The following is a 24,105-nucleotide window of genomic DNA, read 5'->3' as shown; positions in this document are numbered from 1 at the left end:
CCCCAGCTCCATCCTGTCTCCTCCCCTGGAGGCCTCAGTGGCCTGATAATCGTCCTCACAGACAGAGGAGTACCCTGCTTAAATGAGCCATCTCTGGGATAAATCACAGCAAACAATCCTTGAGATGAATGGCTTGAGATGACAGTTCAGACTCTCACAACAAACAATCTTTGAGACAAATAACTTGAGATAGCAATTCAGTGTCTCACACTCTCCCATCCCATCCACGAAGGGCGTGAGCGAGCAGCTGCATGGTGCTTGGTTGCCAGCTGCGGTTCAACCATGACAGGAAGTTTGTCTCCTTATGCTTTCTCAAACATTTGTAGACTTGAGTGACAAAGACTTATTAAAAAGTATTAATATTTCTATTTCCATGCCTTATCAAATATTAATAGGCAAGTTAGCCTACATTTCTAGATCTTTTACTTTTTTTCACACAACATATGAAGAATTTTAAAGAATAAGAGAATTGTGAGATTCAAAATCACAAACTAGACTCACTCCTTGAACTTCCACCACCTTCTTATAAGAACTGTTCCTTAAATGTTTCAATCAACTCTTCTCCAAGCAAGCTGGCAAAAAGATTCTCTAACAGCACATTCAAGCATTGTTCCAAATGTTTTTCCATGTGATTCTCTTGGATTCAAATGATTAGCATGAAACTATTCCTACCAATGATCTGGAAGAAAATACAAAAGTTATTGTTGATGAAATTTACAGCTTATACAATCATTCTCAAAATGGTAAACAATAAGAACAAAATGGTCAAGAACAGTTTGGTCTGTCTGACAAATTAAGCCTATTCAGAAACTGGTTTATGATCACGAAACCTCTCAGAGGTGTTTAAATAATATTTATGAGTAATAGGGCTCAGTATGAATTTTAGTATATTTAAGTTTAAAACTGTAAACCTAATATAAACCAGAGAACAGTGAGAAAAAAGAGAAACTGATTTTTCTTCTTTTTCATTCTGTTAGCAAGCATTATCTGATTCTGTATCTGTTTCTTCTGTCACACTATAAAATAAATCTGGAATTTAAAAAAAAAAAACTACTGAAATTACTAATACAATAGAAAGAGAGAGAAGAAAAAAGCCCAAACTACACTCTAGCACTGGTCAGAAACAGTGAAGAATTTGCATATCTAACAATACCTTCTTCCCAAGTGAATCCAGAACCCTAGAATTTCATACACTTGGTACCTCAGGACATATCTCAACGCGGTCAAAAACATGGACAGAAGGGCACCCAAGATCATCTTGCACCTGACTGGGGCAAACCCACAGGGAAACTTTAACTGAATATGCAATACAGAGCACGGGCATTAGCAATGTGGAGGAGGAGAAATATGATCTCAAGTCTTTGTTCCCAGAACAATTTCTGTGTTTTAGTTAAATTATTGTTTAAGCTTTAAAAAAACAAATCTGTTAATCATCTACTTAAGTAGACAGTGGTTATCTTGATTTTGTCCCTTATTGGCTATTTCTTTGAAGAAAAGCAGCAACTTTTTATGCAAAGCCCTAACTATCTCTGCCCATGTTGATGCTTTAAGAAACTCTAGAGCATCAGGCCCTTCTCAGGATACAGCATGAGGAACAGCTAGTTCTTGAATTCTGATCAAGCTTCAGAATGATGCAAGTGCCAAGCACATTAGCTCAATCAAGGCTATGGTCAGCTTTGCATATGGCAGAGTCATCTGGCTCAACATGTGTGAGAAGTTTGCAGAAAAATAAAAATGAAGACGTGTGTGTCCAGCACAAGCACTCCAATAATCAGAGCTTCCCGTGTTTTTTTCAAGTATACCATTTTGAACTAGATGCCTAAATCCATGAAGACTCAAGGTTAGATTGAGAAACCAGTTTTCTTCTCCAGTTGAAACATGAGCTGATTTATGGAAAAGAAAACATAATGAACAGTAGTCTATATATGTCCTCTAAAGTTGTCACTAAACTATCTGTAACTATTCAACAACAAAGTTTTTAAGCTGGTTGCACCTCTAGCCTGCTAGAATAGTTTAGTCTGGACCATTTTCACTTATTTTGCTTATGACAATGCCATGTGCAGCTGTGTCTTGAAGATTTAATTCTGTCAAGGTTTGTTACACCTATTTCAATTTCCTGTCCATAGCCCAGTTACCCTTTCAAAATAATCTATTATCCCCTTCTGAAATGATTTATTCCTGACAAATTCATGCTGGCTGTTCCTGGCTGAGCCTAGTGTCTGGCTGACAGTAGGCTCAATGTGAGTCAGAAGTGTGCCCTGGCAGCCATGAGGGCAAACCTCATTCTGGGGTGCATCAACCACAGCATAATTGGCTGGTTAAAAGAGGTGATTATCCTGCTGTATTTAACAATGGTGCAGCCTCACCTTGAGTGCTGTGTGCAGTTCTGGGCCCCACAATTTAAGACAGATGTTAAGATATTTCAACATGGCCAGAGGAGGGCGACCAAGCTGGTGGAAGGGCTGGAAGGCATGTCCTGTAAGGAGTGGCTGAGGACTTCAGATTTGTCTAGTTTGGAGAAAAGGAGGCTGAGGGGCAACCCCATTGCTCTCTACAGCTTCTTGAGGAGGGGAAGTGGAGAGGGAGGTAGTGATCTCTTCTCCCTGAGATCCAGTGGCAGGATGCCTGGGAATGGCTCAAAGCTGCACCAGGGGAGGTTCAGACTTGGCATTAGGAAACATTTCTTTACCGACAGGGTGGTCAAACCCTGGAACAGGCTTCCTAGAGAGGTGGTCGATGCCCCAAGCCTGTCAGTGTTTAAGAAGCATTTAGACAATGCCCATGTTAACATGCTTTAACTTCTGGTCAGCTTTGAATTGGTCAGGCAGTTGGACTAGATGATTGTTGTAGGTCCCTTCCAAATGAACTATTCTATTCTATTATCACTTTCTGGTCCTATGGGACTTTCTTTTCTCTTCCCTCCACTCCTAACCTCTTATAGTGAGATTTTGCTATTTCAGAGTGGCTTAGAGTTTCACTTTCAGTGCAGTGAGAGGAGCAGCCAGCTCTGAGAACACAACACGTTGGAACTTTCTGGGGAATTTGCTTTCCACCAAAAATATCTGTTTGCAAGAACTCCACCTTTACCACCCTCTTTTTGAATCTAGGTCTTCATCAATCTTTCTGTTGAAAATAACTTCATGTCAAAAGCAAAGTCAGCCCTTCTGTTGCCTTAAAATAAGCAAGAGCTCAGTGGCAATGAGCAGCACCTATAGAATGTGTCCCTCACATTTTGGAGATGCTACTTCTTAGCTCTCAGTTCCCTGTCATTCACATCAAAACCTTGAATTTGTGCTCTTCCACCATTCAGCTTGCATCTTCATCAGTAGGTTCTGAGATGTTTTATACCACTTGTTTCCATATTCTCTCTCCCTTATTCCCTCTCTCCACTTTTTCCCCTTCTTCCCCTTCCTCCATCTCCCTTTATTCAGTAAAAACACTGAAAAGCCTCTAGAGAAGGTTCATGTGAAAGGTTCAAAAGAGAGGAAAACCAGTTCTCGTACTGTTCTAATTGCAAGTATGATATTAATAGTATGGTATTAATTTATGCTCAGAAAGATCCATTTCCTTTAAGGGCAAAGGAATTTCATTTTTTTCACATGAAAGAACTAAATCCAAGAGAATCCAATCAAGCTTTTCTCTTCTGTGAGACCAAATTAGAAGCAAATTTCTTGCTCTATGTTCTTGTTCCCTAATCTATTCATATCACTATTTTGCTGCACCATATGTATGACTTTTTAACTTGAAAACTTTCTACCAATCCAATTATTTCTGACAAAGCTTTATAGACATACCTGACTGGGAAAAGTTTTACTTAAAAGGCATCATCATAAAACTATTCATTTGTTCCAAGATAGGTTACAGAACACTTATTTTAAGTCTTAGACTGTGATAAGGAGGAATCCACATAATACAGGTTCCCCATCACTAATGCATTTTGTAGAACTATTTGTCATCTTTTAGAATTTTGTATTTATCAACTTTAAAATGTAGTTCAGGACCCTCCTGACGCCTTTCTTCTATTCTGCCCTATTCAATTACTTTGCTAAGTTTGTCGCATACAAAGCTTTAAAAATACCCAAAACCTTAACTAAATCATATTCTTCATTACTTGCATTGTAGCTTCTTAGGAATAGCATAATGGCTATTTTATGAGGCTAAAGAAAAAAAAATACTTTTCCTCTAGTGAAAGACACTGCAGCATGGATGAGCGACAACAACTGGCAGAAGTATTTTTAATAATTAGTAAGTAACATGGTGTGATGGGTTGACCCAAAACACATCTTATCTCTTATTTTTCAATGGTAAAAAATTATTTAACTGGAAAACGGTTACCCTCAAGGTGTAATGTATGCATGTGGATTAACTGTAATAAAAGCACCTATGTCATAAATAAAATAAAAGTTCAAGTAGGTGGTACTTTGTAGGCTTGTATTTGAAATACAAATTGTTTAAGTAATTTCTATATAGCTTATGTAAAAAAAAGTGCTAGTGCACTATTTTACTTTCTTAGATGCACAGTTTTCCTATTAATAGTTTCCATTCTTTAAACAATCTTAGATTTCAGCTCAGCTAGATACTAAGAAATAAGGTGCAAACCAACTTTTAAACTTCTTTTAGAACAGAAGATACTTCTCACCTTCAGCAAGCACATCAAGTACTTAGCATCTGGACAGTGGTTCAGTGAAAATACAGCAAATAACTTTAAACCTTTGATGAAATCCCAATTTATCTCAAGTGGAACTTTTTTTTAAACTACTTGTCATGACAGCCAGCACTTCAATCGTTAGTGTGTAGAAAGAGTTACAGTTGCTGTTTTTGTGGTTTTTTTAAACTATGCTAGTAAGAGCATTTCTCTTAATTTAGTGCCTTTTTGGCAAATATGTGACACATAGTATTTATTCTGTAAGTCTCATACATACACAAACACTTTCTGAATTGCAGAGAAACATATTTGCATGATGGATCAGGCATCTATCAAGCAGGAGCAGTCCAGCTGCTATTCTGCTAGATTCTCTCCATACCATCTGGTTGGCACCTGCCCCATAGTTATCACGCCAACAAACACTCCTGGACAATAAAATAACATACCATAGTATCATTTGGAATCCACAAGAGGTAAGCTTCTCAGGCACAGCACACTGGTTATGAGGCCAGACTGTCTTTAAAACACACGTCATTCACAGGACCCTTTAGTAGCCCAAATAATGCATTACACAACCCACAGAACATGTCTCTTATTTTTATCTATCTCAAAGAATTATGAAAATATTGTTGAGAATCACATACTGTTTTAAAAAAATAAAACCAACCATGCAAACAGCTACCACTATTTGTTACATGGATAATATTCAGCTATTTAAAACTGGAGTTTAGCTTACAAGTCAGTGGAATGATGTTTCAAAACATGACCCAACTAAGAAGGTTTAATGCTAGTAAAAAGTATTACATACACTTGAAATTGCTCAGCTTTGGAGTCAGGGTCCTTTATACCAGTCTTAACCCGTTCTGCATACTTACATGTCAATAAACCTCTTTCTATGAGTTCACTTTTTACCCACTGCACAATGATTCTATATGGGAGCATACGTTTATTCAATTGGTATTGTAGTGCTGAATAAGATGTTAATTTCCTTTAGCCCCTTCAAAACCTACTGTGTTACCTGCTTGTGAATCAAAATATCACATTTATCCTTCCTTTACCCAGAGCCTTCAAGCCAAGTGACTTCTCTTCATGCTGTAGCATAGCCTACAGTCTTTTTTTCTTAGACCTTACAGCTGACCATATTAAAATACATTAAATTTGCCTAGACACCATTGCCCTACACAACCAGTTCCGATCACTTTGTACAGCTTATTCTCTTCTAGTTTTTCAGTTTCTGGATCTGAACACTTTATCAATATTGGTTGTTCTCCAAGATCTATAAAAATTAAATCAGCAAGATGTTGGAGACAATGGATTGAAACTTTGAGCTAGGCAGCTGCACTTTTGTGTGCTAACAAGCTTTAAAACAATTACATCTTGCATATGTTTAGACAAAAAAAGAGTTTGTTTATACTGCTGGACAGACATACATGATCTAGACCCCAGCATGATGACTCAATAGGCTATGAAGACTGGTACAGAAAATCATGATGGCACATGAACAAGGGTGCAGAAATTGAAAGTAAATCTTGATCAGAAAGATGTAGCCAGACCATTCAAATGTGAAGGATATACATTCTACTTCTAGTTCTCTAGAAGTATTTCAAAGTGCAAGTTCAAGTTCACATTTACAGTGTGAGGGAAAAAGGCTCACCAGCTATTGCTGACTCTGAAAGAAGAAAGCTTCCCAAAGAAGCACTTGAGAATAAAAACAGAGACAAGGTCAAAGTTCCAGAAAACAAATTTAACAAATGATTCAATCAAAATTTCTCAGCTACATAGATTTGTGTGAACTTTAAACAGACTAAAGACTCTGAGTTTTTATTTTAGAACATTCCTTTGGTGCCGGAGTTTCTTCATAATTTTAATTTGTTTATGACCACTAAATTAGTTGCACTAGTAAATTCAGAATATGGAAACCAGAAGTCACAGGAGTTTATATCTTGAATATTAAGGTGCCCTTTTTTAAAAAAAAGCAACTTATTTGCTCCAGGTGACACTGTTAAAACATTTTTTTAATTCTCTAGAGAACAAGATAGTAAATTAATAAAATGATGAATGATAAGTATTTGTTAAAAGAATATTCTCTAGGTTGAGTGCAGATTTTAAAGTGTTTGGAAACTGGACTGATTACCACAAGAAAATCATCCCCACTTGTAGAAGGTCTTTTAATTCAGGCATTCATATCTGGCACAATTTCTCTGGCAGAATCTGTACACACCCTGAAATCTGAGCCAAACTCCATAGAATGAAGAAATGTAGATAATATAAGTTATCCACACACAAAAAGGTGAAAGTTTCCTTTTTAAAGTTGTTTTACACATTTAGAGCACAGTTAGTGCTTTCTGACAGTAGACCAGAAAACACAGAAATAGTGGGGAGGGGAGGGGATGTGGGAAAGAAAAACAAACTTTATGTCACACAAAAAGTCAATACATTTTATAATAGCACCATTTTGCTATTGTCACTTAGGAATTCAGGAAGGATCTTTTGGCTTATATTTCAGTGCTCCAACAGAGACTAACTGCCAACAAAAGATATAAGGGGGTTAGTTTTTATTTCAAGGATTTTGTAGACCTATTTCTCAGAATGTCAGTGAATAACACATCAGAACAGCATGAGAGGTACTTCCTGATATCAGTGTTCTCTATCACATCCCATGAAATTGTTTTGAATTATCTGATGAGGACAGACAGGTGGTTTACTTGCACAGTACAAGTGCCCACACAAGCTGTATTTATTAGCTAAACTACAATTGCCATGTATACAGAGAAAAGCACCCATGGGGCATTTCATGGGAAATGTAGATGACTAGCAATAGTAAACCCAAAGCAAGATTATCTTGAGAAGGAAAAAAGGATAGGCATGTAACAAAAGAAAGAATTCTTCTTACACAATTCTCTCTTCACAATTCTATAAACCCTTAAATAATAAAAATCTGTTCCTCTCTAGAGACTGAGGAAAAATGATGCATGACCTATGCTTTCTTTCATTGTCACCTGTGCTGGTTTTGGCTGGGATAGAGCTAATTTTCTTCATAGTAGCTATGGGGCTATGTTTTGGATTTGTGAAGAAAACAGTGTTGATAATACCAAGATGTTTTCATTACTGTTGTGCAGTGCTTACACAGAGTCAAGGCTTTCTCTGCTTCTCACACCACCCCACTAGCGAGTAGGCTGGGGGTGCAAAAGAGGTTGGGAGGGGACACAGGCGGGACAGCTGACCCCAACTGACCAAAGGGATATTCCAGACCATATGACATCATGCTCAACATATAAAGCTGGGGGAAGAAGAAGGAAGGGCAGGGGGGACACACTAGGAGTGATGGCATTTGTCTTCCCAAGTAACCGTCATGTGTGATGGAGCCCTGCTTTCCTGGAGATGGCTGAACACCTGCCTGCTGATGGGAAGTGGTGAATGAATTCCCTGTTTTGCTTTGCTTCCATGCTCAGCTTTTGCTTTACCTGTTGTACCTGTCTTTATCTCAACCCATGAGAGTTCTCACTTTTACCCTTCTCATTCTCTCCCCCATCCCACTGTGAGGGAGGTGAGTGAGCAGCTGCATGGTGCTTAGCTGCCGAATGGGGTTAAACCATGACATCACCTACCAATATGTTCCATTAAAGTGGTGTCATCAATGAGCACCAGTGACACCAACAAATGTCACTACAGAATATACTGTTGTGTTACAAGTTTTGTATTTAGTCCTCTGCTCTCACAGAAAAACCATTATAGTAGGTTTCTGGAAGAACTTTAGTTTTGTTGATTGTACAAAGTCCTATTTGGTGATAGCCCTTATAACAGAGAAGGGAAATTGTATAAAAAACAAACAAACAATCAAACAAATAAACACCTCCCCCTCCCAAAAATACACCAAAAAAACTCAAAAAACAAAATGTGCAAAAGGCAGACCTTTTATATGCAGCTGCACAGTAAGAGAGCTAACACTACCACCAGTGTTAAAAGATGAGAGGAAGAAAACTGGACAAATAAAAATACAGAGGGAAAACTGTCCTAGCTGGAGTCACAGCTTTCCAAAAAAATGGTGAAAATAACTATGTAAATGGCTACCCAGGCTAGAATAAAAATTGCCCTTATCAAATGTTTAACACAATGTATTAAGTCTTGAATATAAAGCAAGTCAAAGCTCATGGCTCTAACTGATGTGTTGGCACCACTGTGCAATATTTGGGCAACTATATTATCTCATGTTTTTTTGCCATGACAACTGAAAAAACATGGGAGATTTCTGGCATGACAGATGAACAGTTCCTGGATTATGCAAGAGAGATACTTTGGCTGAAGGACCTATATCCCTCACCACCCACTTGTACAAGTCACTCACTAAATTCTATTTCTCAGTACTACCTCTCTTTAGTATGCTCACTATGGTATCACTGACAGCAAGCTTATAGTGGATCAGTACACGTGCAATACCACCACAGCAAAACAGACTGGTCATTCGTCCCCAGATATGTGAATCAAGAGCAACTGATTACCCCAAAAAATGCTGTCAGGACTGGTGAGCACAATGTATTAAAACAGTTTTGAGAACCATTCTCTGGAACGTCCTGGTAATCCAGAAGGTAGTGTCAGAAATAACAGAACTCCACTATTGGCATCAGTCTCAAAACCAAGACAGGAATCACTCGTATGATATGGTAATGTCACAACTGTTTTCTGTAGAGCTTACAAAAAATCTCAGTTTAAATGAGTTGCCAGTTGCCAAGAGAAATGTCAGATGAAGCATCCTGACACCGCTGTTGCAACTACTTGATGTGATGTTGCAAGGCCTAATTGTTAGTCATCTTTAAAAAAGAAAATCTTTGAGGCATTAGACTTCCATAACAAGTGTATTATTATGCTTTGAATTACATTTGCTTTTAGTTTTTGCATATCTCAATCTGATCACATCACTGCCAAGATTTGAATGTATTTGTAGTCTACAGAAAAAGTCAGGAGTAAAAGTACTCCTTGACTACATACTAGATATGTTTAGGTCTTGAAAATTATATCATAGAGCAAAGGTCATATCTAGAACTACCAAAAATAAGTTTACCTTGACAGGAAAGCTGGACATGCAAGGTAGACTAAAGTAATTTGCAGCACAGAAAACATTAGTCCTATCTTTTTTGGTATTGTGCTATTTCGTTTTACTTTGCTTGCTACACATACAGTTGTTATCAGAAGGCAGTGGGATGTCACAAAATATCTTGAATGCAACAGCTTAGATGCTGCAGGCTCTTATGTGAGACTTAAGACAGAGATCTTGGATTACTCTTCATTCATTACTAGCTGATTAATCATAACTTCATATAGTCACTTTGACTCAACTGGCTTGTAGGAATTACAATGTAAATGTGAATAGCACATTTCTGCAGAAGTTAACCGTTTTGTCTGTTGAAGATATTGAGCAAATTCTGACTCCCATTTGAATATCAGTACCACATTTATACTTCTGTTGGTGGGAAGCCATTCAGAATAAAAAGAGGAAGAAGATCATTTATTCCTGCTGAATAAATAATAATAATAATAATAATAATAATAATAATAATAATAATATTGTCTACTCAGTAGACAATATTATTAATTCACTTAACGTGTTTAACAACTCTGAAGATTCCCAAACTCTACTATAATCTCCACATTTTGTCCTTTTGGCACTTCTGAACCTAAATATTCATTTGTTGATGCATTTTAGTGAGTAGATTAAGCACAAGAATTTCTACAGCAATTGATCTTTTCTGAGAATCTATATATGTGTTCATTTCTACTACAACCTTACGTTAAGCATTTCACTTTTCTTTGCTCAGCATTGGAGAGTTTCAGAGAGCTTTGCTGTAGCTGATCAACATTAAAGAATCTCTGTTTCAACAAAACTTAATAGCCAGTTCCAACTAGGTCATGTAAAAATATCTTAAAAGCTCTAAAACCGGAAAGTTATTCTAGAAAAGTTTACCAGCTCCAAGACTCTGCGTAGGCCTTTTTGCTCGCTAGAATGTAAGTTTTTCTCTCTCCTTTACTGCAGAGAACCAGCACACCTACACAGACACATTCAGCCAGGCATACGCTTGTTCTATCTGTACTCTAAGCCAATTGAACTGAAGCATGACCCAAGAAGCACCTTTGCTAGCATAGCTCTGTGCTGTCCACAAGGCGTACAGCACTAGCTCAAAAAGCTAGTGCTACTTCCATATAGAAACCTGCTAGCATGGAAAACAGGCATAGCAAGTACAGGTCTGCCTGTGTAAGGTCAAATAAAATACCAATACTCACATTCAAATGACAAGAAATTGATTTTCAATGACAATAAAACAAAAGAGGTACTACTGATAACAGAAGTAAAAACAGGCATTCATTGCTATTGTGAACAGGCATTAACTGTGGTAGCTGGAACACACTGCGGTATTTTATTCAGTCTTGCAATTGCAAGGCAAGTGAAGTGCTAATGATAGTACTGTCTCCAGTGAGGCAGCTCTCAGTGCCAAAGTCACTTCGTATTCCAGCAGCCATGAAACTTTTCAACAGCAGCAGAAAAGGCCAAGTCTCACAGTTTCCATCTATGACACTACTGCTGATTTCATCTTCAGTTGCCTGGTTGGAGTTTTGTGTGTGTGTGTGTGTGTGTGTGTGTTTGGGTTTTTGTGGTGAGCTGGGGAAGTTCACTGAGAAGTAAGAGAAAAATATACCTTTAATAACCAAACACCAGAAGGTTGCAGCCAAGCCAAGCCATTCATGCTTGTTTTCATTAAAATGACTGGCATCTAATAACCAACATAAAGGCTTTGCAGTAAGCAATGATTTCAGCAAACCTTCTTGCTCTAATGGTCCAATTCAATGAACTAGACAAGAGAAGGAAAACTGAAGCACACCAAATTATCTATATACATCAAGCAGTTCCAAGGAAACCTGAAATACAGCTGTTAGGCAGTATTAAACAATGCTTTTTTCAAAACCTTGGTCACAAGCTGTTACAAAGCAATAATAAAGGCTCATGTCTTGAGATGGAACCAAGGGACTTTTCTAGTTAAGGCAAAATGTTAAAAAAAAGGCTTATGACTGCAGTTCAAGTAACCATATGAGGAATTATGTAAACAGTGACAGCAATGGGCCCTCACAAGTCCCTGTTTACTGATCTCAAATAACCATGAAGATTTCCATCAGTAGTCTTAGAAATATTATTATTTCATCAGAGTTAACTAGCTGAACATGAAAAGTTGCAAGCAGAAAGTAATGGTTCTTCCTTCAAGGAGAAAGAGTGTGCAAGACGACAAATACATCTTAGAAAATCCTGACAAGACGGAAAACGACAGTAGTAAAGCTATTGAATGGTTCAATCTATACATTCTGTCACTCTTCCCTTTGCTTAATAAATAAATTAAGGCCATAATACTAAGGATCACAGCCTTTTGTATGATGGTGTCAGATTGTTAGCTTGATGAATTAGCTTTGGAGATAATCTTTTTTGGAGCTGCATTTTATTTCTGGCTTCATCATTAGAATATTCAGCAGTTCTGGATGCTTCACTTCTCTGCCTCTGTTTCTTCTCCTAGTCTAATCTTTTCCTATTATGTTTCCCTATACTTTTATTTGCAATTAACTTTCACTTCCAGTATCTCCATTCATGACTTGTAACGCTTTTTGTCCATGTATGACCCAAACATTAAAGTCGATTTGAGACTGTCTTCCAAAATTAATTATTTTATTACCATTGATCCTAAAAGTATTCATCACTGGCTTATTTTGATACATCAGTGCAGTGCATCAGTCAGGAGAAGAATCATGGGCAATATTTAAGTCAACTGATATAACTTTACATTATCTTACTAAATCCACCATTTAATCACAAAGTTTCAATAGGTAATTTGCTTTCATGGCTAGGTATACAAAGCAACAGACAATCATAACAATTTACGAATGGCTGGTAATTTCAGCTATATTTTTGTGAAACCATTCTGGCTGTAGGACGCCTATAAACATTTCTCTCATGTAGACATGTTCTCTATGATTTGCTTTGACTTTCAAGTTTGAGTAAACTTCAAAATGTAATGCAACTTAGTAAAAAACTTTCACCTGTTTTCTAAGAAATTGCCTGTGGTATACCCACAGTTAGGTGCAGCTGAAAATTGTCTTTCAGTGAGCCTGCAATGCTTTCTGAATTTTCAATGAAACCTGAAATCATTTGACTCCGATTTTTTTGTATTTCTAGCATGTATCTCCAGCTATTGCCCTCAGCAGCCACACTTCTTAACATTCAGTTTGTCTTGAATGCCCATAAATGATAAAGAGGCCTAGAAAAGCCTATTAAATGTATTCCAAATTTACTCCCAAAAGAGCTAACAGACATAAAAACTGCTGAAAAGGTGAAATGATACCATATATGATGTAAAAAATTATAATGAGACTAAGAAGTTTATTTGTTGAGGGCAGGCTGAAAGCTGTGTTACCAAATACTCAGTGGTCTATACAAAGAGTTGACAAGCTCACTCTTCTGAAGAACAGAAGCAATTTACCTCAACACTGAGAACACCACCACTGAAATACACAGCCTTAGTTGAGACTTCAGGAAGAGGGGAACACCAAGATTTTGCAAACACTGCTGTAAGGTAAAAGATCAAAAAGGCATAGAACGAACTTTTCTGCCTCACTGTGGAGACATCTGCACTCTATGTGACTATGATAACCAGATTTGTAAGAACATGAGCAGAAAATAATACCTGCTTCTTTTTCTTCCTAAACAGCATTGTGAAGAGAGACCAATGGTTGGAACATCACAATTTGTGTTGCAAAGCTGCACACAGCCATGCTATTCATTCTTCTCTCATCTTCCACAACAGAGGGAAATCCCCACTAGCATTGAATCTATAGTACGAATACACTGCCCTTCTCCCAGCCTGCAGTGCAACAGGTAGTCAGTAAAGCTGGTGTCCATAGTCCCTGTAGTCTCATTTTTAGGATAGATGCAATGAATTGTAGACAACAAAGTGCAGCAAAAAACAGATACTTTTCCAAATTTTGTGTGAACCAGATTGAGCACAAAGGACAAAGAATACAAGGAAGTACCTTAAAACCATCCCCTCCTGATAAACTGGAGCAAGTTCAGTGGAGGGCCACTGAGATGGTTTGGGGTTGGAGCACTTGCCCATGAGTTGAGACAGACAGCTGGCCTTATTCAGCCTGGAGAACAGACAGCTTTGGGAATGTAAGTGCCCATGAGTTGCTTACTGAAAAGACAGCAAGGTTTTTCACAGAAGTGCATAGCAGGAGGATGAGGGACAACCAACATAAACTGAATCAAGAGTGATTCCAAATGAACAGAAGGGAAAACATTTTTTTTTCACCCAGGAGGATAGTTCAGCAGTGGTTATCCATGGGGGTGGTGCCATCTTTTTCCTTTCTTGGAGGTTTGCAAGACCTAACCAGGCAAAGCCCTGAGCATCCTGGTCTGAGCTCATAGCTGACCTTGCTGTGAGAAGAGGTTGACATAGAGATCTCCTGAGGTCCCTTCCAGCCTGAATTATTCTGCAATCCTACAAATATCCCAAATTTCTGAGAAACAGCAGCTTCAGAAGTTTCATTCATCAACCATAATGTTGCCCACCCTCATTCACCATTTCTTCTTTGTCTGCAACATATTCTTAATATTTATCCTGAGCAGAACAATATACTTTCTTGTATTATTCTACCAAAATCTAATTTTCATCTGTCAAAAAACCAAACTGAGGTCAGATGATACTGAAAGAAATCTTTTCAAAATCAGTTATCTCTAAAGGTTGGTTGCCAAGTATTTCATGGTGCCTTTATTATTTTTTTTCCATCATACAAAAAAGGCCTAAAGGTTTTGAAGACGATTTTTATTTCACTTTCCAAAAATTAATGGTAGAGGACAACTGCAATAGAAGAATACAATGCCAAGATAGTGATGAAGGAAGAATCAATAGGAAATTACAGAGATGCTCAAAGAGTAAACATATATTTGAGAAAAAAAAATGTGGTTTAACCCCAGCTGGCAACTAAGCACCACACAGCCACTGGCTAACTCCCCGCTGGTGGGATGGGGGAGACAATCAGAAGGGTAAAAGTGAGAACACTCATGGGTTGAGATAAAGACAGTTTGTAAAGCTGCACATGCAAGCAAAACAAAATAAGGAATTCATTCATTACTTCCCATCACCAGGCAGGTGTTCAGCCACCTCCAGGAAAGCAGGGCTCCATCACGCATCGTGGTTACTTGGGAAGACAAATGCCATAACTCCAAACATTCCCCCTTCCTTCTTCTTCCCTGTTTTGGGTTTGTGTGGTGGGGTTTTGGTGGCAGGGGAGGGGCTTCAAGGGTGGCTCCTGTGCAAAGCTACTTGAAGCTTCCCTGGCTCCAAGTCAGACCTGTCTCTGGCCCAGGCTGACCCCATCAGCAACAGTTATGCCTCTGGGATAACATATTTAAGAAGGGGGACCTGCAGTGGATAGGGGAGTGGGATGTGAGAAAAACACCTCTGCAGACAGCAAGCTCAGTGAAGGAGGGGAGGAGGTGTGCCAGAGGAAGGGATGCCCCTGCAGCCTGTGGTGAGACAGCAGGCTGTCCCCCTGCAGCCCATGGAGGTGAACGGGGGAGAGGATGCCCACCTGCAGCCCATGGAGGACCTCACGCTGGAACAGGTGGATGCCCCCAAAGATGGCTGTGACTCCATGGTAAAGCCCACACTGGAGTAGCCTGTGCCTAAAGGACTGCAGCCCATGGGAAGGACCCAAGCTGGAGAAGTTCGTGGAGGACTGTCTCCCATGGGAGGGAACCCACACTGGAGGAGGGGAAGAGTGAGGAGTCCTCCCCCTGAGGAGGAAGGAGCGGCAGAGACAACGTGTGATGAACTGACTGCAACCCCATTGCCCATCCCCCTGTGCTGCTGGGGGGGGAGAAGGTAGAGAAAATCAGGAGTGGAATTGAGCCCAGGAAGGAGGGAGGGGTGGGGGGAAGGTGTTTTAAGTTTTGGTCTTATTTCTTATTATCCTTGTTTTGATTCGATTGGTAGTAAATTGAATTGATTTTGTTTTTTCCCCAAGTTGAGCCTGTCTTTTGCCTGTGACCCTAAGTGGTGAATGATCCCTCCCTGTCCTTGTCCCTACCCATGAGATTTTCTTTATATTTTCGCTTCATCCCACCAGGGCTGGAGGGGAGGATTGAGCAAGCGGCTTCGTGGTGCTTTGTTGCCAGCTGGGCTTAAACCATGACATTCCCCCAGCTTTATATGCTGAGCATGATGGCATATGGTATGAAATATCCCTTTGGTCAGTTGGGGTCAGCTATCCCGGCTGTGTCCCCTCCCAACCTCTTTTGCACCCCCAGCCTACTCGCTGGTGGGGTGGGGTGAGAAGCAGAACAGGCCTTGGCTCTGTGTAAGCCCTGCTCAGCAATAAAGAAAACATCTTGGTATTATCAACACTGTTTTCTTCACAAATCCAAAACGTAGCCCCATACCAGCTACTAGGAAGAAAATTAACTCTATCCCAGCCAAAACCAGCACAAAAAAAAAATTCAAGTAACTTCCGAAATGCTTTTAAAGGAATCCCTGCATACCATGCAATGGAGTGTTGGGCAGTATCTGCTATAGGATCAAGGAATGTGTATGCATAGAAGGAGAGTTCTTCAGCAGTATATGTGGGGCTTGCAAGAAAATAAGAAGAGATATTAAAAACACCTCAGCTGATTCACCTGTAGTATCAACAGAAGGTTGTTATTGAGGAGTAACTCATGTCACTAAGAGTATTCAGTAACAGATCTTACGCTAAACAAAAATTTCTAGTTCTGAACAGTTAATGAAAGATTAATGCATATACTGCTACGTTTATAAAAAAAAGGACTGCTATAAGATATTGTTGAGCACCAGACAAAAGGCATTACTGACAGTACCATACAGATTACTGGTGTACCATGCTACAACACAGGCTTTCCACGGGGTCACAGCCTCCTTTGGAGCACATCCACCTGCTCTGGTGTGGGATCCTCCACAAGCTGCAAGGTGGACGTCTGCTCCACCATGGACCTCCATGAACTGCAGACGGACAGCCTGCATCACCATGGTCTTCACCATGGAGTGCAGGGGAATCTTTGCTCTGGCACCTGGAGCACCTCCTCCCCCTCCTTCACTGACCTTGGTGTCTGCAGAGCTGTTTCTCTCACATATTCTCACTCCTTTCTCTCCTGCTGCAGCTTCTGTTGCACAGCAACTTTCCCCCCTTCTTAAATATGTTATCACAGAGGCACTACCACCGTTGCTGATTGGCTCAGCTTTGGCCAGCAACAGGTCCATACTGGATCTGACTGGAACTGGCTCTATCAGACATGGGAGAAGCTTCTGGCATCTTCTCACAGAAACCACCCCAGTAGGCCCCCTGCTACCAAAATGTTGCCAAGTAAACCCAATGCAGCTGTATATGTGTGCATTGTGTATGCATGTGCATACTGGATAGATTTTCAGTTTTGCTACTGGTTGGACCAGTGGGCAGAGAGCTGATGCAGCGTCAACTCTCTTGGGTTGTCATTTCCAGCCTGATATTTCTCTTAACAGTTTCCATTTCTGTATCTATCTTCTATGGGCTATTTCACCAGCTATGTTCCAGCCCATGCTTTTACAGCAGCTCAAAAGAAAGACAGACCCTCAAAGAAAACCACAGAATTGTTGCTCCTACCTCCAAATGTAATCCAAATGAAGTTTCAATACCTTTCTCAGAGTTAAAATGGATGTTATTGTCTCCATTTTATGATGATAAACCAATGCAAATTAAAAATGAAGTTCAGAGAGTTTAACATGGAGTCCCAGATTTAAGATGCTTGGGAGTTTCTGTGTCAGAGTACTGAACATCGCAAGTCACTTTGTAGTTTCCTAATCAGAGTATATCTCCTATTGACCTCAGTAGCAGCTGAATACTCAACATTTACCCAAGAGTAATCATGGGTGCCCCAGCAAATGAGGAACACCATTACTGTCCATTTTGAGAGATGGAGTGCAAGTATCTTGCTCCCTATTCTACATAAGAACTCTATGGTCTATACAATGAAAGGAACCAATACCTCAAAGCTTATCTCCATTGTGAAATAAATCTCTCTGGCAGACATTTACACTACATAATTTCAAATTACTGAAACAAAATAAAATGGATGCAATTCAGAGCACTGCCTCTTCCATTATGCAAATCAGATTCCTCTCTTGAACAGACTGTCATTGAAGAAAGGCATCTTTTCAAACCACTAAAATAATATTGGGTAAACCCAAACATGTAGAATTCTGAAATTTCATGAGAATTAAACATATCACAGAGCAAACTCAAACTTCACTAGTGTGGTATTAGAACTCATCATTAGGTAAACTTTCCAAGTTTAAATGGGAAAGACCTTTAATTTCTAGAAAAGTCTTCCCAAAAATAAAACTCTAACCTTTAAAAGACTGTGACCTATACTCTGTGCTGCCCCAGAACAGCAAGCTTGTCACCTGTGAAGTGTTTTCAGCCTTCTCTGCATGGTAGTTTTAAGGCTGGTGAGCCATTTTGCCTCCTTGTTACATAGAATAGAGACAAGAAACTGAGATATTGATTTATTTTTCTTTTCTTTTCAAATACATGGAGCATTTCTAGTAGTCTTGATAGTTGAAATGTTAGAATATAAACAAAAGGCAAAGTGTGAGTGGAAGCGTATTTGTGTTCCTTTAAGAAGTCAATAAATAAATTTTCACTCTTAAAGACATTGAAAATCTAGTTGCATTCATGCATAAATAGTTGGCTTTTGCAGCCTTGGTAATTTTTCCCCATTTAGTGCCTCTTACTTGCATAGAACTTTCCAATCTCTCATATCATTCTTAAGCATCAAAGTGATTTGACAGGATTAGGTTTTTGCCCTGTAGCTTTAAGCTTTTAGACCACAGTCTTTCAGCTGTTTCCACCTGACACAGAGGCAGAATTTTGGTGGAAATCTCTAAGGCAAAGCAATCCATCCAAAAGCACAGTCAGTTACAGATTGGTGTCTAATATCATATCAGTATCTAGAATAAATTAAAGGTAAAAAGTCATTGGGGAAATCACTGTTGAGTAGAAAATGGAAATTCTGAAATGTTCTGAGGATTACAATAAATTTAGTGATTACAGATGTAAGTCTAAGTCTTTTCTACTTTCTCAGCTAGAACTAAATCTGGCCACTAAATCTGGCCACTATCGTAAGGGGCAACAAAAAATGTTTTTACAAATATGTTAACAGTAAAAAGAATCCCAAGGAGAATATCTATCCTTTAATGGATACAGAAGGGGACGTAGCCACCAGAAGTGAGGAAAAGGCCAAGGTACTTAATGCCTTCTTTGCCTCAGTCTTTAATAGGAAGACCAGTTAACCTCAGGGTACTCCACCCCTTGAGCTGGAAGGTAATGATGAAAAGCATAACATACCCCCCTTAATCCAGGAGGAAATAGTTAGTGACCTACTACGCCATCTGGACAATCACAAATCTATGGGACCTGATGGGATCCATCCAAGAGTACTGAGGGAACCGGCAGAGGTCCTTGCCAAGGCACTCTCTATCATCTATCATCTATCCTGGTCAACAGGGGAGGTCCCAGAGGACTGGAGGCTTGCCAATGTGACTCCCATTTACAAGAAGGGTCAGAGGGAGGATCCGGGGAACTACAGGCCTGCCAACCTGACCTCAGTACTGGGGAAGATTATGGAATGGTTTGTCTTGAGTGCGCTCACATGGCAAGTCCAGGATAAGCAGGGGATCAGGCCCAGTCAGCATGGGTTTATGAAAGGCAGGTCCTGCTTGACCAACCTGATCTCCTTCTATGACCAGGTGACCTGCCTAGTGGATGAGGGAAAGGCTGTGGATGTTACCTACCTTGACTTTGGCAAGGCCTTTGACACTGTCTCTCATGGCATACTCCTTGAGAAGCTGGCGTCTCATGGCTTGGACAAGTGTACTCTTTGCTGGGTTAAAAACTGGCTGGATGGACGAGCCCAGAGGGTTGTGGTGAATGGGCTGAAATCCAATGGGTGGTGGGTCACAAGTGGTGTTCCTCAGGGCTCAGTGTTGGGCCCTGTTCTGTTTAATATCTTTATCAATGATTTGGATGAGGGGATTGAGTGCACCCTCAGCAAGTTTGCAGATGACACCAAGTTGGGAGGCAGGGTCGATCTGCTTGAGGGTAGGGAGGCTCTACAGAGAGATCTGGTCAGGCTGGATCAATGGGCTGAGGCCAATCACATGAAGTTCAACAAGGCCAAGTGCCAGGTTGTCCCGACCCAATATCGGGGAGGGTTGTTCAATGATCCCGAGAGTGAGATTAAGACACAAACGAGGTCAAATGCTGTACAACTTTACAACTTTTATTTTCCTACAACAACCAATAACTGCGATAGAACAAAGTGAGGAAAAAGGAAAAGAGGCAGACCTAAGCAAGAGAACAGAGAAGAGGTAGCAAGACTAGTTACCACCACCGCGAAGCTAGCAACGTCCCGCTGAGTCACTTCCAATGCCGGTGATGGGGGGTCAGGTTCCTCAGCCCACAGTCCAGTGCCTTCCCAGATGTTACCGTCTTTTTGGTGTCCTCCAGAGTCCAGGTTTTTTCACTCGCGCCCCAGAGGGGAGTACGCAGTTCGTTTTTATTGTTCCAGTCCCCATGATTTCTCAGAAAAGTCCACCCATTTCTCCGAACTCATTATTCTGTGTGCCGCCCCCTGTTCTTCTATGGGCGCATGCCCAGGTGCTCCTGGTGGTTTCACCTTTACTTGTGGGCAGGCACAGCTCGGCAGTCGGTGGCTTTCTTCAGGGACATTGTGTGCGTACCCCCCCCTGCAGCAACAGGATGTCGAGGCAGCAGCAATGTCGTGTCAGCAAACCAACACAGTCTCTTACACAGGTCCTGCACTTCGGTCACAGCAACACCATGCAGCGCTACAGGCTTGGGGAAGAGTGGCTGGAAAGCTGCCCAGCAGAGAAAGACCTGGGTGTGCTGGTTGACAGCTGGCTGAATATGAGCCAGCAGTGTGCCCAGGTGGCCAAGAAGGCCAATGGTATCCTGGCTTGTATCAGAAATAGTGTGGCCAGCAGGAGCAGGGAGGTGGTTGTTCCCCTGTACTTGGCACTGGTGAAGCCACACCTTGTGTACTGTGTTCAGTTTTGGGCCCCTCACTACAAGAAAGACATTGAGTTGCTGGAATGTGTTCAGAGAAGGGCAACCAAGCTGATGAGGGTCCTGGAGCACAAGTCTTATAAGGAGCGGCTGAGGGAGCTGGGGCTGTTTAGTTTAGAGAAGAGGAGGCTGAGGGGAGACCTTATCGCTCTCTACAACTCCCTGAAAGGGGGTTGTAGTGATGTGGGTGCTGGTCTCTTCTGTCAGGTGGCTGGAGATAGGACAAGAGGAAATGGCCTCAAGTTGAGGCAAGGGAGATTTAGGTTAGATATTAGGAAAAATTTTTTTACTGAGAGGGTTGTCAAACATTGGAATAGGCTGCCCAGGGAAGTGATTGAGTCACCATGCCTGGAGATATTAAAAAAGAGAGTGGATGGGGTACTACAGGACATGGTTTAGTGGGCATGGTTGATGGTTGGACTCGATGATCTTGGAGGTCTTTTCCAACCTAAATGATTCTATGATTCTAAGATTCTACTTTAGCACTACACAGTCAATTGATTATCTGTTTTTTTAAAAATGCATTAACCAGCAGGTATAAAGAAAAAAAAATGTTACTGTACTAGTCACATGGGCAAACTGAAAGCAACCAATATATTCAACAATAAAAGCATTATGGTATAAATATAGCAAAGCAAAGTCTATGCAAAAGATAAAAGTTCAGAAAATTCATGTAGTTGTATTTGTTCACTGCTGAAAAAGTGCATTTTAAAAGTCTCTATGAAATTAAACTTCCTGTTAGGTACTCTTCTACAGTCCCAAAAGAGAAAATTATGCCATGTTAGCAAAATTCTGGGTTCTGATTCATCTGTTTTTAACAATGTATTAAGTGCTGAATCAAAACTTCAGTATGACTGTGCAGAAAGTGACCAAGCAGTCCATGCTGTTTAAAAAGCTAAATAATAAGACTCTAGCACAGCTACACAGAGAACTCTACATTGTTGAAGATAATAAGTCTTGTATTCTCCAGTTCTGTAAAAGCGTAACTAAATACAGCTATGTCTCAAAATACACTTTTCAGTTCAATAGTGGATGATAGAAGGTAAGTGCTGCCTAAAAGGTTTTGCAAAAGGTACACATGATGCTTTTAAAAATAGGTATATTCCTGACTGAGGCATGTAGCAGCAATGGGTAACTATCCAAAGATTTTTTAAAAATCAGTTTGGATGATTACTCAAAGCTCTACTGAGATACTGCAGTTCTTTTATGTGAAAAACAAGCTAAAATCCTCAAAAGAGCTTTTGCAAGTGTCGTGTTGATTTTTAATTTCAATTCAATCAAATATATTTTTAAAATGTCTTCTGTTGTGATATTTTTAAATTTTTCTTTCCAGTTGGCAATCAGAAGAACAATATAGAAGTAAACAAGCGCTGTTTACATTATAAACTGTCTGGTTTAGTCTAATTAATTGGATCTACCACTCAGTTAACAGTTAGGTTAAGGTGGTGATTAGGCTCTTCAACTTCATCACAGAGAAAGTTTTCAAATGAAAAGATTCTGTCTTTCAAACGATTCATAGCTTAAATTTAAGATATAAGCTACCTCACACTCTTCTACTTACTAACATTTGGAGAACTGGATTGAATGAGAAAATTACTATCTTTGCTAATATGACTTTGCTGATATGAGAACATATAACAAGAGAAAGGATGGATCAGTGGTTGCAGTACTAAAATGGAGATTAGAAAGACAGAGTTTCATTCTTTGTCTCAGCTTTTTTAAATAAACCATTTAATTTCCCTGTCCTTTAGTTGCCTGTTGGGAGAATTAGCATTTCTTTACCTCCAACCCTCCTTTGCTTTCAAAAGATTTAAGAAATGAGCTGAGATCTCTGGAACAAGAAATACACTTAATTTTGCTATTTAACTGAAGAGGCCAACCCAGGAAAAAAGATTCCTAGCCACCAAGTATATTGATACAAAAACAGTATAGACACATTCCAAAATTAAACAAGTAAGAGGAGGAGGAAGGGGACTGTAACTCTTCTCTGTTTCAGAAGTCATTCAGCTTGAGATAATTCAAGCAAATAAAACAAAACGAGTAAAGCAGATCTATCAGTCCACAAGAGAAAAGCAGGTGACAATGGACCTTATCTAAACCAACTGTATATCACTGAAGTGCCATTGACAGGTGGTCCTTCTCAATAACACTACTCACAGAATGTGTGGCAAGTTTTGATTAGTAAAAAGTGGTCATTAACAACTAAAATAATAATAAATTTTCCAACACAGCTCTTCTTTCTGAATCCTAAATCAGAAACACTAACAGTTGAATAGAAAAAGGAGAAGGTGTCATGTTAATAAAAAGAAAGAGCCTCCTCTACAGATGTCGATAGTAGTCACTTGATCAAGGCCTTGCTGGTCACTGAAATACTTCACAAAAAAACTTCTTCCCCCCCCCAAAATAGTTGAAAACTCTGGTTAAATGTAGATATGTGGAATTCTAAATATGTGTTCACCTATGTAAGCTAACCAAGCTGAAAAGAAAGAAAAAATGCAAATAATTTCAAAACCGTTAAGTGCTCTGACGTAGCTCTTGACAAGCTCTTGATAAGAGTCAAGAAAGCAAAAGCTACTAGGAAGTTCTCAGTTTTAGGCACAAGCTTTGTCAAATTTTAAGTTTCATATTATGTATCCATATTCCACATCACTTAAAATATAAAGGAGACATTTTTACATATCAGTCATTATCACTTCACTGTACAAGCCTGAAGAAGAAAGCCTTAGACTAATACTATTAAAATATAGTAATCTGTTATTTTTTCCACTGTGTGTTGTACATAAAATGAAAAAGAGTTAATCATCAGTATTTTAAGGTTATTATTGTGGTAAAAACACAGACTTCCATTAAAAGAGGAAGGATTTCCATTAAAATGAAAATGTTACAAAATTTCATTGTCAATGCCACCAGAACTAAAAAATAGCCTTTTGGAGCTTCATCTGTCTTTGTATGCTATAATAGCTTGAATTGACTGGCAACAATGTAATTAAATTGAAGCTATAAACACTGCTGTTATGGCATAAGGCCTCTGCACTCTAGTCTATGCCTTTTGGCCATGCAGAGCTTTCAATCGTCAAATTCAGGTGTTAGAAACGCAATAAATGTTAATGTCCTGGTTTCAGCTGGGATAGAGTTAACTGTCTTCCTAGTAGCTGGTACAGTGCTATGTTTTGAGTTCAGTATGAGAAGAATGTTGGTAACACTGATGTTTTCAGTTGTTGCTAAGTAATGTTTAGACTATAGTCAAGGATTTTTCAGCTTCTGATGCCCAGCCAGCGAGAAAGCTGGAGGGG

Source organism: Haliaeetus albicilla, chromosome Z (assembly GCF_947461875.1).
Source record: "Haliaeetus albicilla chromosome Z, bHalAlb1.1, whole genome shotgun sequence".
NCBI classification, from domain to species: domain Eukaryota; kingdom Metazoa; phylum Chordata; class Aves; order Accipitriformes; family Accipitridae; genus Haliaeetus; species Haliaeetus albicilla.
Note: the sequence above shows the minus strand (reverse complement) of the source record.